Genomic DNA, 11,917 nt, shown 5'->3' on the forward strand with positions numbered 1-11,917 from the left:
GTGTCATCGAATTGCAATTACTTTTAACTATCTAAAATTTGATTTGTGTGTATTAATGCATTTTTTTATTTATGTGTATTTTTGACAATGTTTTCGAGTTTAAGATATGATAAATTCTTTGTTCTAATATCTAAATTTCTACTGAATACAGAAAACTACTCTAAACTTAAGCAGATTTGTTATTTGCCCTTCACGATGACTCAGTAACAAACTTATAGGATTCTTATGAACCAAGATCGAATATCTTCTGATACTGCTAACCATCTAGCAAAATTCTTTTGATACATTTTGTGAAAGTAATTTGAAAATGACTTCCTTTTATACGGTTACGTTATTCGGAGAAAATAAGAAAACAAGTATAGAAAACAGACCACATTAATGAAATAAATTAACTGCTTTTTTAAGCTCTCTATATATATTCTCAATTTTTTTTCCTGTATTGTATTTCCATATCAATTTTTGTCAGTATTTTGTGTACCAACAGACAAACTTTGAAGTTGCTTACCAAACATTGAAAGAGACGAAATTGCTTGTCAGCAAAGATAATACAGTACAAATAGAACGGCGCAAATATTTAAAAATAATAATAATAATTAATTTGTTTCATGGAAACATGTCTCTGTTTAAATTTTAATCGCTCAGCGGATAGTACTAACAAAAGAAAGAAAAGTATTGATTTGTCATTTTATTGAGTTTGTTTTAATCTTCAGAACTGCTTAATCCTTAAAAATCTTTGATATACTTTTGATGCATTGTATTTACAGATATAATATTTAAACCATAGTACGATTTAATCTCAGGGGAACTTGCCAAAATTTGGAACATAATTATGTTCCAATCATCTTGCCAAGAGTTGATCAAAATGTGTATAATAACTTCTATAAATATGACGTGTAAAATTGTAAGATGATATACATATCTTAAATGCATCTATTTCCTATGTACAAATTACTTTCTTCTGTTTGTTGTATTGATTTGTATCTTAAGACTGTAAACACAACTTTACTTTATTTAAGTGATCTGTGTATAATTAAAATAAACACTTAGAAACTTAAATGTGTGGTTTTCGTCAATTCATGCATTATTTAACATGAAGTTATGATAATTATATGATCCAGAACCAAGAATGAATAATGAAAACTTAATTGCGTTCCTTATATTCACGTTTGAAATTTATGGAAACTACTTTCGCTTAACTACGTAATCTATCTATTTGGAACATCCGTGATAACGGGTAAAGCATAAAAGCGAAATTTTACATCGTTTTACGTATTAAACAATACCACCCGGTTGCCATCCCAGTATAAATTTATATTTTTTCAAATGGCACTACGTCAGATTATTATATATTTCATGTCAACATGTTAAACAAAAACTTAAAATACCACATTTATTATTCAGTGTTGCAAATTAAGGATGTTACAATATCACAAACATCCAAAGTTTGGAAGCCTCTATCACGCATACAGCACAACGGAGATGGTCAAGAAAGTGCAAATCGGAAGCACATTAGCGTTGGATACTATGGTCGTGGTATGACTTGTTTTGAATGAATAACAATGAAGTTACAAGAGCTTGAAAATTTGAATTTTTTTGAAAGGCTTTATTTCGGAAAGGCTTAGGTAAGTATCATATATAATCACTTGTGAGGTTTGCAATTGGAAACAAATCATTTTGATGTTTACATCATTTCGATATCTTAAACCGTTCCACAGATATGATAAACATTGATGAAGTTCGCAACACTGCTGAAAATGGCGTATTTAAGGACAATATTTAAACCAATTGTTGATTTCCTTCTCTTTTATAGCATTGCAAGAGTAACTTTAAGTAGGTGTAATTACAACAAGGCCTCGCAATTACATGAGTTAAGCAGTGTTGCAAAATTCAGCTATATTTATCATATCTCCGGAATGGTTTGAGATATCGAAGTGCTGTAAACGGAAAAATGATTTGTTTCTCAATTGCAAACCACAAAAGTAACTAGATATGATATTTATCTAAGCATTTTTTCGAAATGAAGCCTTTTGAAAAAATTCAAATTTTCAAGCTCTTGTAACATTGTTGCTATACATTCAATACAAGTCATACTATGACCATAGTATCCAATGCTAAGGTACTTCCGATGTGCATCTTCGTTGTGCTGTATGTATGATAGAGGGTTCCAAACTTTGGATGTTTGTGATATTATAACATTCTTAGTTTGCAACACTGAATAATACATGTGATATTTTAAGTTTTCGTTTAACATGTTGATTTGAAATATGTAATATAATCTGACGTAGTGCCATTTGAAAAAATACAACTTTATACTGGGATGCCAACACTGTTCACCAGGTGGTGTTTGCTTAATACGTAAAACGATGTCACCCTCCTTATAGTTGCTTTATGCAAAGTTTCGCTTTTGTCCCTCTTCTGGTTCCTCCGTTATTACGGATGATCCAGACAAATTGTCCTGGAGTAGGAATAATAGATACTTAAAAAAAAAAAAAAAAAAAAGAATAATATATTAAGATGTTAAATATACTTTGTATTAACACAGGGAAAGATTCTTAAAATCATGAAAGTTGCAGGTTTCAGTTCTGAAGACAAGGATTTTTTCAAACAACGGCTAGAGAGCAGAAAACCGAAGTAAGCAGACTGTAATACTAGGAGATATAAGCAGCGACGCAACTAGGCTAGTTGTCACCCAGCCAGGGCAAGAACTCGCCTTAGTGCCCCCTCTCCTAACCAACGAAACCAAAGCGCCCCCAGCTACACCTGATATTAGCGTCATACAGTAATTCTCCTATTACATTTTTCTTCAAGTGATAAAGCTTCATTTCAAAATTCCAGTATATAATTTCATTTTTAACACAAGGTAAAACACCAAACTATTTATTTATTTATTTATTTATTTATTCACAAAGTTTCATACAGCACTAGGCCAATTAGCTGAAACTGTACAACATAAAGACAAAAAGAAAAGAAAACAACAACAAAAACAAAAAAGAATAAAACACAAAAAAGGTTCAACTCTCAATATAAAAGAATAAAATACAAAAAAATCAACTGTCAATATACAAAGTTCTCATCAACTGACAAGGGAACCTTCCGAAAATGATAGTTGCAGTGAAAGATGTGACCTATGCCAATTGAAAGAGCTTTAACAGATATGTTCATTCCCAAAAAAATTAGCTGCCCATGGCAATAGGTTCAAGAAATATAAGGGGTGGAAGTTCGGGAAACAGCAAGGTTGGACAAGGGGGGAAAAGTGCAAATTCCGCAAAAAAAAAAAAAGTGGGCACGGCCAAATACAATGCTGACAAGTGCTGTATAGAAAGAGACTTGCCACAATAGGGAACAAATGAAGGCCACCAGTGGGGTTAACAGTGTTGCCAACTGCAATGAAAAGTACATGTTTTGCAAAGAGCACTATATGAAGTGAGTGCAATATTCAGTGTCAACATGTCATGTAGAACATAAGATATCACTTGTATAATCAGTGGTACAATCTAACAAAAGAAAATAGAAAAAACAGAAGTACGAAAAATACGGAAAAGACAGAGTTGGCCATTGTGCGCCACATTTGATCACGAGCTGTGCATATTAGAACGAACAAAACAAGAAAGCATCAACAATACAGGAAACCGATGTACCTAGAGTCGAAAAGAAAAACGAGTTCCAAAGTTGGCAACACTGGCCATGAAAACCCAGACAATTCTAATATAGTTAGGCCACTCGATTCACAAAAAGAAAATTCCGGCAACAGCGCATTAGCCTTCGCATCATTTGTACATGCTCGTCCACATTGTACGTGCAATTGTTCGATGAGACAATGGCTCAAACAGAAGATACATTTGGAGTGAACACAGCGGAATACTGCCAATCCGTCACACATGGTAGAATGATCGCTTGTGAATGTCTCGAAACAGTACTCTAGAGGTGTCGGAACCTTTGGTGGTCTTTCTATTACATATCCACACCTCTAGAAAGGAAACTTAATCAAAGGCTTGATCTGCTGTGTGTTGCTGTCTGCAGTACTATCACTGCCTATATGATATATCCAGAGTATCCCACCTAACTCTGCGACTGAAATAGTTTCAAAGCGAAAAAAATGTGACACATCCAGTTGTGCAGGAATGTACCCCTGTCAGCGGGCGACAAACTTCTGTGAGACGCAAGTGCCCCCAAGTCCCCCATCATAGGGTCCCAGGGGCCAACTTCAAAATTTCTAATAGCACCATCGTTCGAGTTATATTTCTTTCGATAAATCTTGGAATATGCAACAACGCATATCAGAAATATTTACTATATGGAATTTCAAAATAGTCGCCAAAAATATCTACTCGGTGACAAGAACAACGTCCCTTTTTGGCGGCCATTTTGAAACCCATGCTTCATATAGCAAATGTTTCTTATAGGCGGTGTTGTATCTATCCAGAGAAATATCATCCGCCCCTGTTTCCCATTTGAAATGTTGCGGTTGACCCCTCGAGCCTTATGATGGGGGCCCTGGGGGACTTGCTTCTTACAAAGTTTTCTTGGCTCTCGACATGAGTACATGCAATTGGATTTGCAACATCTCTTTTCGCTTCGCAGCAATTTAGGATTACAATGTTCGATGCCATGTTAAGACAACATATATTTGTGGCGGCCATTTTGAAAAACATGCTTCATATAGCAAATGTTTCCTATAGATGTTATTGCACATTCCATAATCTATCGAGAGAGGTACCACTCGGTCCCTGTTGCCATTTGAAAATTTGAAGTTGGCTCCTGGGGCCCTATAATGGGGATCCTGGGGGCACTTGCTTCTCACAGACTTTTATCACCCGCTGACATTGGTACATTCCTTCACAATTGGATCCGTCACATTTTTGTTCGTTTCGCAAATCTTTTAAGTCACAAAGTTTGGTGGGACACCCTGTATATTTCCACATACGACCCAACCATGACATAATGTTCTCTACTTCTTTATCGGTTGTTGGCTCAACCCAACCATTTCATGTTCCCCAACTTGATATTGCCTCAATCACTCTAGCATTGATGCATTCCGAGTGATGCCTGTTGCCGGAATTTTCTTTTTGTGAATCGAGTGGCCTAACTATACTAGACTTGTCTGGATTTTCATGGCCAGTGTTGCCAACCTTGGAACTCGTTTTTCTTTTCGACTCTAGGTACATCGGTTTCCAGCATAGTCGGTGCTTTCTTGTTTTGTTCACTCTAATATGCACAGCTCGTGACAAATGTGGCGCATTATGACCAACTCTGTCTTTTCCGTATTTTTCATACTTCTGTTTTTTCTATTTTCTTTTGTTAGATTGTACCACTGATTATACACGCCATATCTTATGTTCTACATGACAGGTTGGCACTGAATATTGCACTCACTTCATATAGTGCTCTTTGCAAAACATGTACTTTTCATTGCAGTTGGAAACACTGTTAACCCCACTGTTGGCCTTCATTTGTTCCCTATTGTGGCAAGTCTCTTTCTATACATCACTTGTTAGCATTGTATTTTGCCGTGCCCCCTTTTTGCGGAATTTGCACTTTTCCCCCTGTCCAACCTTGCTGTTTCCCGAACTTCCACCCATTATATTTCTTGAACCTATTGCCATGGGCAGCTAATTTTTTTTGGGAATGAACATCTCTGTTACAGCTCTTTCAATTGGCATAAGCCACATCTTTCACTGCAACTATCATTTTCGGAAGGTTCCCTTGTGAGTTCTAAACTTTCAGAGGTAAAAATGTTACATCCTGTTGACAATGCTTTATAATCGTGCAGTAGCCTGTAAAACAAGGAGCACTTTACAATCGATAACTAGGTGTCATAAGTTAGCAAGTTGAGAGAGCGAGTTTGCCGCTGAGGAACACGGAAGTTAATTTGCGACGGCAAAAGCTCAGAATCAACTTTGCTATTGATGATCTTATACGGGTAAAGTAAGTCAGCCCCGCGGCGTCGTTTGTCAGGGGAACGTAAGTTCATTAAAGACATTAGTTCTTGTTTCGAGTAATTACATAACTCGGGAATTCTGAATCTAACTATAGCAAGAAATAAGTTTAATACAGAGTCAATGCGAGATAGATTAGTAGGTACAGGTGAACAATATTTAATGATCGGAGAAACAAGAGCCTTATAAAACATTGCAAGGGCAGGGAGAGTTTGTATTTCCAGAGTAGACCAAGTAGTTTCATAGCTCTAGATGAGATCCAATTGATAAAATCCGCAAAGGAGAGTTTTTATCAAACACAACGCCTAGATCTTTTTGAGATGAAACGCTTTTGATAGGTACATTGTTAACATTATATATATATATAATGCCAAAAGCACATTTTTTTAAAAAGGAAATATAGGTTGTAGTATATTTATTGGGATTCAGAGGCAGATTCCAGGTAGAGTAGCAATTACATTACATATCTCTGTCAGCTTGCAGTGCAGAAGCATTGTCTACAGTGTTAACGACTCTGAAGAGTTTATAGTCATTAGCGAAAAGCAATATATTTGATATGAGGTCGAGAAGATGCTAGGTAAATCGTCCAAAAACAAAAGCGGACCTAGCACGCTCTCTTGAGGCACTCCGGATAAGACGGAACTAAATGAAGACACGGATCCAGGTAGAGTGACACGTTCTCTCCCTAAGAGATAACAATCTAGGAAAGAGAGGAGCGTACTATGAATGTTATATCTATTGGAGAGTTTGTAAGGAAGCAACTTGGTGTTTATGGTGTCAAATGCCTTTGATATGTCAAAATAAAGTACATCTAGCTGGGAGTTAGTTATGAATGTTTGTGCCGCATGGGCGACTAACACTAACAAATTTGTAAGACATGAGCGTCTAGGTAGGAAACCATATTGAGAACTACTTAAAAAAGGTTTGACAAAGCTGTACACTCTATCTTTAACTATTTTTCCATAAAGAATCGACACAGAAGAGAGAAGAGAAATAAGTTTATAAGATGAAAGTTGTTTTCTATCTCCAGATTTGAGGATAGGTATGATATTGGCAGCCTTACACAGATTGGAAAAGATACCGTCCGAGAAACATCTATTGAATAACAACGACAAAGGGTAGGCAAGTGAGTGCGCTGTGTTACAGAGAAAAATAGTACTGATATTGTCTGGACCAGAAGAACGGCGAGAAGATAGTGAAGAAATTGTTGATTTGACTTCATTAGGGGAGGTTTTAATTGTAGTTAGTGAAAGCGAACACACAGATTGGATCTTAGGTAAAGAGGGAGGAGTCCCAAGCTTAGAAAGGCTATTGCAAAAGTAGTCATTGAAAGCAGCAGATCTGTGCTTCTCATCGAAACTATTTGAGTTGTAGTCTATTTCTTGCAGGATACAGGATTGTTGCCTCCGGGTATTTGAGAGTCCAAAAGTTATTTGGTTCAGAAGTGAATTTTCATGATAGATTTTCCACATGTTTCTTATATTTCATGCGAAGAAGATATTTGGAATGTCGCCTAATGTTCGAAAAAGACCTATAGATTTGTTCCCTCGGAAACTGCTTCCACCACAGATACAAGCGCAGTGTTTATTTCGAAGAACAAACCGAGATTCTGCATCATACCACGGAGGGGACTGACGAAGCCGTTTCAGTTTTCACGGGACAAAGTCTTTAACAACAGCAGAAATAATATCCGTAAAAAGTGAAACAGCATCTTTGATATTACCATTATTCACTACATCAAGGAATTAATTCAAGGGCGCGATTTATACTGTCCTATAGTGCCTTCTTCCATAGCCAAATAAATTGTTTAGGCTCGAAGCTGTTGTTTTTCGATGACGGTCTAGATAAAGGAATATTGACATCCAAGGTTCATGGTCCGATGGAAACAAATTTCTACGTGGAGTGATGTCAAGTTCATTAAGAGAGGAGACCATATAATCAAGAATATTCTCGCGACGAGTAGGAAATAGGTTAAATTGACTAACCTCTAATTCTTGGATAAACATATCTAAAAACCAGTTGTCGCTAGAACATTTACCTACACCTGTCCTGGGGTCAATTCAATCTATTGATAAATTAAAATCATCATAAAGAACAATATCGCATCCATTAAGGGTTGCAAGCGCAGGTCCCTACAATTCTCGAGCACATAAATAGGAGAGTTTCTGTGCGGTCTATAGTAACACCCAATCAAAAGTTTTTTTTTTTTTTGACCTGATGCAATTAGTATTTGATTGCCAAACAATCTGATAGTAGCATGCTTGACATATTCTTAAAAGTTAATACCTACAAATCACAATGTTTTTGGAATTATATCGGAATGTGCATATGTGTAGAATGAATCAACAGTCTGTTGCTTTAAAATAGAATATTTAATTATGACAAACAGTCCAACTGTTGTCTCGAGTATTAAACTGGACCATTTTGCAAATATCATAAATCAGTGTAAGTTCAATGAAAACACAAAAAACTGAAACTAAAATTTATCTTTGCGGGCTCTTTTGGCTGCGAAGGTTTTTTACAATGTCCTCAGAAGATAGCTTGGAAGCTAACTTATGCTCTATGGATATGATCCTAAGTTTGGTGAGTCGTTGATGTCTTGTTAAGTTTGTGAGATTTTTTAAATGATCTTTAGGTTGCTAAAACTCATTTCCTTGCCTTATAGTGAAAATAAATATTTGCCCACCTTTGCGTCCCCTCAATACCTAGGTACAGCGCCCGAGGTACAAGCTCTATTTGATCCGACTTAGTTACATCACTGGACATAAGTACCCAAATTGAAAAGAATAGGAGAAGTATTGGGTCTGTTCAGTTTTAGAGAGCGAAGTGAAGAAGGCAACATATTAAACTTCTGCCACAGGAGTAGACTAAAAATTCAGAATAGATTATTTAAGGAAAATAAATTTTACTTTGGTATCAAAGTAAGACCTCACATCGGAAAGCACACATCGACAGCAGCGCCAGCAAAGGCCTTGAAATAGAAAGGCTCTAGTAATAAGTGAACTCTATTTCTGGAAATGTTACAAATATGACACTATGCTGTTGATTTTCTGGAAGGATAAGATTATCGTAAGTATGAATGTAGTAATGCATACATTATAGGCAGAGATATCCAAACTCGCGATCTCGTCGCTCGCTAATCCGAGACTCTCGTTCAACCGGTCTCGGACTCAGTAATTGAGCGTGAATCTGAGCTGAGATGAAGATATAGAGTCCATGCCCCAGTGGAATAAGTACGCGCGAACTCGAGTGAGCATGAGCCTTATTTGAAGGAAGTGAGCCCAAGCCCGAGTTAATTGAGATGAATTTGCCCGATCCCCAATGTAAAAAGTGAGTGCATGTCCATATGAGATTGAGACGCAATAAAATAAGTCAATTTAGGGAAGTGAGGCCAAGCTCGACCTCAATTGAGATCAGTAAACGCACAAACTTGTGGTCCATTGATGTCAGCGCGAGAATAAAGAGAAGTGAGTCCGAATTCAATTGAAATTAGTGCGCGCTATCCCATTTAAGGAAAGTGAGCCTGAGCGCCGTCCAATTGAACGAAGTCAGCACGAGCACGACTTAGCGCGAGACTAAGTATAAATATTAATTCTGCAAAGTATCGTACTCATAAACTGCATTTAAGTTTCAAAAGTTTACATTATACAGGTTGCATTTAAGAAGTAATTTTTAAAATTTGAATCTTTTTTGGAAAGAAACTGAAGCAAGCGTAATCAATTATGATTTTTAGACGAATATTCTTGTAAATCTTAAATCTATTAAATGTATGAGGTATTATTATTATTATTATTATTATTATTATTATTATTATTATTATTATTATTATTATTATTATTATTGAAATACATTGTATGTCTAATTAATGATGTTTATCAGATAGCAAAAATTCTGAGCTATTTAATATTATTTTACATTTTTCTCTCATACTAACAAAAGCCGTACTAAACACAAAAAAGAGTCAGATATGTATATAATTAATGATTGGTTGATTTTGAGTTTAGCGTCCCTTTCGTCAGCTATATGAAACGTGGGCCTACAGCTTAATGTGAAATGGAAATCATATGAACTACCGCTGGGAATCGAATCCGTCTCCCACCGCAAAGATAAGTATGCTAACCATACACCCACAAGGAGCTTATATATGTATATAACAGAAAAGAAGGAATAACCATTTGTTTGTAGAAAATTCTATGAACTTCTTGGTGACTCTGCGATTCTTCTGTGATTGGAATCCAGCATCCCATTCCTATAAGATCTGGTTAACAATACTGGCGGTTCCAGTGGGTTTACTAGAGCACAGCCCCTGTTGTTTCACAGTCGTCGTTCTGCAGAAATGTTATTTTTTGGACTACATTTACAGATCGAAATCGTACTTCCTCATACAATTCTCTTGTAAACTCACCTGTTAACCTTGATATCTTTAATATGTACAATCATTTCAATATAAGTAGGGAAAAATTAAATAAACCTTATGGTAACGACGCCAAATGACAAAGGTAGGTTTCTTCTGCTTAGAGTATAAGATGGGTTGTAAAATTTTGGTAAGGGGAGCAGAAATCAATGATTTAAGGGTAATATTCGATCATAAGTTAACTGTTATCTTACAGAACATTATGTCTGTAATATCTTGTATCGTATACTATGTTCTATTATAACAAGTACAAAAGAAATTAACAATATACAGATTCAAGGGCGCCCATCAGGGGGCAAGGCGGGGCGCTCGCACCATCTAGAGGAAATTGTACTTCGGAAGATCGAAAACCCAATAGATTTTTAAAAATAGTTACAGCAAAGTTTGAGACTATATCTGAAATGTTGCTTATACTTTCCCCTCCCTGAAACCACAACATGGACCCCCTTGTACAGATTATAGTTTTGCTAGAAGGATCATTTTTTGCTAGTGCTGTAATATAAGTATACATAAAATACAATTACAAAACAAGGTGTTTTAGTTCAACTTTACTTATTTGCTTAGATAGGAGATGTGTGGTAGTATTTATGAGCCAATAAACGTGAATGACATATATGATAAAATATATGATACCATAAACCGTAGTTTTGAAATACTGTTTCCAATAAAAAAAAATTAAAAAAAAAAAACACTTGAGAATGCTCCAAGAGCATTGTCAGAACGAACTTAAAAAGAATGGAGAGATGGAGCGGGAAGGATAACTGTGATTGTTCCTACATGTAAAATCAAATCTTTTTATCCGTACCTTCTTTTCTTTCTTGTAAAAATTTACAAAATATCTCTCTATGACTTACGGTTCATGAGATAGGGCTCCTTAAATCTCCCGAAATTTGAACTTTTTTGGTCAATATCTGGAGACAGCTGCCAGTGGGCACAGGTTACAATTTAGTACCAAAATGTTCACCATCCTCTTAGGTATTGGATCAACAGCAATGTGATCTCTCTATGACTTACGGTTCGCGAGATATGGCTCCTTAAATCTCCCGAAATCGGAACTATTTTTTGGCCAATATTTTGGAAATGGTAAGTCATAGAGATATGACATTGGAGTTAATCAATACCTATGAGAATAGTAAACATTTTGGTACCGATATTAACTAATGGCACTGGCGAAACGACTTTCCACCGGTTACTATTTAGAACCAATATTCACCATCCCCGTAGGTAGGGTTGCCAGATTTTGTAAACGAAAAACCGGGACACCAATCTCAGATTATATATATGGTCAGGTTTCCTACTCACTTGATCAGAGTCAATTCAATACTTGTCTTTTCCCGGTTGCTACTCACAATTTGCCAGTTCATTCTATATATAGGTAACACACATGAAGCCCTACAAGGGATGTATAAAGGAGAAAAGATAATATAAGAAGAGATGTCTGGCGTCCCTTATTGCGAATTCCGATTTGTTGTATGTAACTTGCATTACTGGATGCAGATTTACTTCTGAAAGGTTTACCTGTTATCGGTACAAATAGAGCATTGTACCATAAAAAAATAACAGTAAG

The sequence above is a fragment of the Thermobia domestica genome, chromosome 5, assembly GCF_964235325.1.
Source record: "Thermobia domestica chromosome 5, izTheDome1.hap1.1, whole genome shotgun sequence".
NCBI lineage: Eukaryota > Metazoa > Arthropoda > Insecta > Zygentoma > Lepismatidae > Thermobia > Thermobia domestica.